This window comes from Rhinolophus ferrumequinum, chromosome 8 (genome assembly GCF_004115265.2).
Source record: "Rhinolophus ferrumequinum isolate MPI-CBG mRhiFer1 chromosome 8, mRhiFer1_v1.p, whole genome shotgun sequence".
Taxonomy (NCBI): Eukaryota; Metazoa; Chordata; class Mammalia; order Chiroptera; family Rhinolophidae; genus Rhinolophus; species Rhinolophus ferrumequinum.
In genome coordinates, this window is record NC_046291.1 from 35477306 (window position 1) to 35481670 (window position 4365).

General features: G+C 35.0%; 1 pseudogene; it reads left to right on the forward strand.

Annotated features, from left to right (window-relative positions):
- The first annotated feature begins 2980 nt into the window (after positions 1-2980).
- LOC117025536 (3-ketoacyl-CoA thiolase, mitochondrial-like) lies at positions 2981-4013 on the forward strand (annotated as a pseudogene).
- Positions 4014-4365: the final 352 nt, after the last annotated feature.

Genomic DNA, 4365 nt, shown 5'->3' on the forward strand with positions numbered 1-4365 from the left:
AGGGAGTAACTTCTGATCAGGCTTAATGCAGTGGCTTGAGCAATATTCCATTTCTTGGTTTCTCTAACCTTAACTTGACTTTGTTTCCAGTAAATTAGAACAATTATCCTCAGGCTCTGTTCCTGGTAGCAAGACGGCTGCAGTACCTAAACTTCTAGTTCAGGGGAAAAAAGAAATATTTCAAGTAAATGTCATACATTTCTGAGATTCATCCAGAATAGACAGACTTTGGATTTTCACTGTTCAATATGCTGTTTGCCACGGGTCATTCATAGCCTTTCTCTGGAAGAATCTAAGGGAAAATTCCTATGGAAACTGCATAAACTGACCCTAAATAATATCTAAAGAGAGAATGGATGTATGGTAGCAAATAAAAGTATAACACTGAAACCCTGAGATGTATTAATAGCCTATAATTATTAGTTTTTTTCTTTTCTTCATTGGTAAGGCCAGTTGTGTAGGTCTGTTCCCAAATATCTGCTCCCAAAATCAGTTTTAAGCTTTCTCATTGAGCTGGTTATACACGTCCAATTTTCAGAACAGTTTAATTTAAGATCTAAAACCAGTCTTGTCCTATTCATTATATCGAACAACCAGCTGTCCATAATGCCTTCTGGGGTTCCACAGGCATTATTTTTGGTTAAAAATAACAATGCACTACTGTTGATATTTGGAAAAAGAATAATGTGGTTTTACATGATTGTTGAAAGTTTATTTTAAAAATGTTGGCATATTTTGTCATCTATTAAATAAATATTACATTTTGAGGGATGATAATTTGTTAAAAATTGAATAGGAGGTAATGAATTAGAAAAGAGAGGAAATAAAAATATTAAATTATTAAGTGATATTTTATTTTACCCAAGAATGCCAGTTAAATGTCTGAAAAAAATACTGGAAGAAGCTTATTACTTAGTGTTTCCGTGCTTCTGGCTAGAGATTTGATTGCGAATGATAACCTCAGGAGGATGATCTGCTGATTCCTACGTAACTCTGGACCTGGCTTCATTTCAAGTTATAGAAAACAAGAGCCTTCTCAGGGAAACAATGGGAAAATGCTACTAGTTTTCTTTGCATAGTTTCCTTTTTATATACTTGTTTTTAATCTTTGGAGAAACATTTATAGTCCTGCTGCCTGTAAAAGTGATGTTTGAATGTATTCTGCAAAAGTTGCAAAGATGGTAACTCATAAAATATTCCTGAGGTTGGCAAGTTTCACAAGATGAAAGGTTCACACAGCTCTAACAAGGAAGTAAAAAGGAGACAGGTGTAGTAAGAACCAGGACAGCAGTTTAAAGCCCATGCTGGATACTGGACTGCAGTGTGAATTCTTATCAGGGACCCCAGAAGATAGCATCCCTGCCATGGTTATCTTTCATTGGTTTGTTTAAGCTTAATCTACCTTACTACAAAATAATTGAAAATGTGAATAAAACAACTCTGCTCTTTCTTCCTTTTTCTAAAATTTTACCACGAAGAGGGTTTTCACATTTATACTTAATTCATTTTGCTCTAGCTTGAAACAGGTCTCAATTTCTGCCAGAACCTGTAACCAAGGAGAATGATTACCACATGCAGGTGTCACTGATTGGTTGGAATTGAAAGTTGCACAGATTGGCTTGGATGCCTGAACCGACCTCTATGCTCTAATCTTGGTTTACTTCTGCCAAATGCCATTAGAGAGCAGTCCTATCTGTTTTGACAGACAACACAGCTAACAAGTAGGATGATTGTCAATACATAATTGGTGTTTGTGGAAAAAGCTATATATATATATATATACATATATATTATATATATATGTATTTATATATAATATATATAATAGATAAACAATTTGTCTATAAATTTTATTTCTACAAGTATATATTTTTTAAAAATTATTTGTTTTAAATACATTTTAGCCACAGAAATGAATCTGCTGTTGAGAATTTTGTTTTCTATTCTTAATTTCCAGAATAACATGGCGATAGTGTTTTTAGTAAGGAGAGAGTATATGTGGAAAACAAACAAACAAACAAAAAACCAACCCTCTAGCTAATGAATCAGCATTACAGTTTATGGCCTAGGCTTTAAAAATACTTACAAATAATTATAAACCCATGCAGATAATATATAAAAGCCTTATTAATTAAGTGGACTGTGTCTTCACTTATAGAACATACAGAAGCTCCCTTAATATGTCTTCACAGAAGTAACCTTTGATAGTAATATATGGTTTCAATTCCCTTTTGAAAGTGTACAGACTAAGCGAGCATGGCTAGCAAGCACCTCTTTTTTTGCTTTACACCTTCTGCATTTCTTAGCTTGTGATGGAACCATTGGTAGCTATTGCAGATGAAGCTTTAGGATGTATTTTCTGTAAAAATTTGGAACATAAATCAGCAAACTACGTCTCCAAAAAAATAAATAAAGGTTTCATTCTTACATCATCTGGTGCCTGCATGCATTTTAACATGAAATAAATTTTTAAGGTATATTTTTTTGTCCCTTCTTTAACCTCCTTTGTAGATAACTACTAAAATCACTGTCCCAATCAAGTAAGATGGTTCATACTATAGAAGTATTATGAGTTCAGCATCAAACATAGATCTTTGTAAATATAACAGCTCAATATTTTAAGCATGTGTCTTCAATTCATTTAATTAAGAATTCCTCTTAGCTAAATATAAAGAAAATCACAAGTGCAAATAATGAGAGGGTAGAAGGGACTGATCGTGTATTTGCCACGTTTTTAGACGCATATTCAAACCTCTACCTAAAACTACCCATTGCCTCAAATGCTACTATCCTCCCCAGAATCTGATCGATAAACATTCTACTATTAAAGATTAATTTTATTGTTTTATGAACTTTCTTTTATGAATGAATAATAAACGAATCAGAGCTTCAGGTCAGTGAACAGTGTTGGGAGCCTGGTGTGCCCAGAAGGACATAGATGCTTCACAGCCCATCTCCTCACTTCCTCCTTCCTTGCTGTATGCATGTCTTCCATCTGTCTCTTCTTGAGTTGTATCCTTATAATAAACCAGCAAATAGCTCTTCAGTTGCTGTATATTTGGTAAGGTATGTTGCTTTGCATGTGGGAATCCCGAAAGAGACCTCAGCTTTTCATGGTTAATAGGCTCCGTGGCTCTGGTTTTCAGTCTGTTGTGATTGAATATCAGGAAATTTGTATTAAAGATGCTGAAATTGCCTTGTGTGGAAGAGCCAAAAACATGAGGCAGGTTCCCTTCTGTGTCAGAAATTTGCATATGAGAACCGACTTTGGATTAGATCTCAAGCTGGAAGATTCTTTGTCAGCAGCAGTAATAGATCAGCGTGTCCAATTCCCCATGAGAATTATTGCAGAGAATTTTGCTGCAAAACATAAAACAATCAGAGAAGAATGTAACAGATATGCTCTGTTGTCACAGCAGAGGTAGAATAATACTAATGATGCTGGTTACTTTAATAATGAGATGGTATCAAGTGAGGCGACAACAGGAAAGAGGCACAGGCAATACAACTAGGTGCACATGCTTGGCCCCAAACAAGCCTGGAGCAGTTAAATAAACATCCTCTCATATTCAAGAAAGAAAGGAATGCAACAGGAGTATCTAATGCTTTCATAGCTAGTGAAGATGCTGTTTAAAAATATAACTTCACACCACTAGCAAGAATTGTGGGATATTTTGTGTCTGGATGTGATTTCTCTAACATGGATGTTGCTTTTGTCCCAGCAATTGGTGGGGCACTAAAGAAAACAATACTGAATCTTAAGGACATGGATTTGGTGGGAAGCTTTTGCTCCCCAGTACTTGGCAGTCGAAAAGAGCTTGTATCTCCACCTAAGGAAAATCAATGTGAATGGAAGAGCCATTGCTTTGAGTCACCCATTGAGAGTATCTAGATCAAGAATTATTGTACATCTGGTTTGTGAATTAAGGTGTCAAGGTGGAAAAGATGCTTTTGGATCAGCTTGTGTTGGAAGTGGCTAAGGTATCACACTCGTCATTTAGAGCACAACCTGATGAGAGCAGGGGGCCCATTATGGCCCTGTGTTACTTTACATGGCCAGGCCACATGAAAATACATAAAGATGTATTGATCATGAATAAGAGCTCAGGCCAGAAGTAAGTTCTCTCATATTTTCACCAGTCAAATATGATGTATCTCTGATTTAAAATCTAATTATAGAAGGCCTTAAAAAAGTTGTTTCCTTGCCAATAACTACCACATATGTCTTAGCTAATATAATTGCAAGGAAATTGAATAAATGTTGTCTTAATTTCCAAAAATAAATACATACATAAATAAGTCAATGATAAATACCTCTGTGAGGAATTCTGAATATTTTTTTTATGTTTTTTTTTAACTTTTATG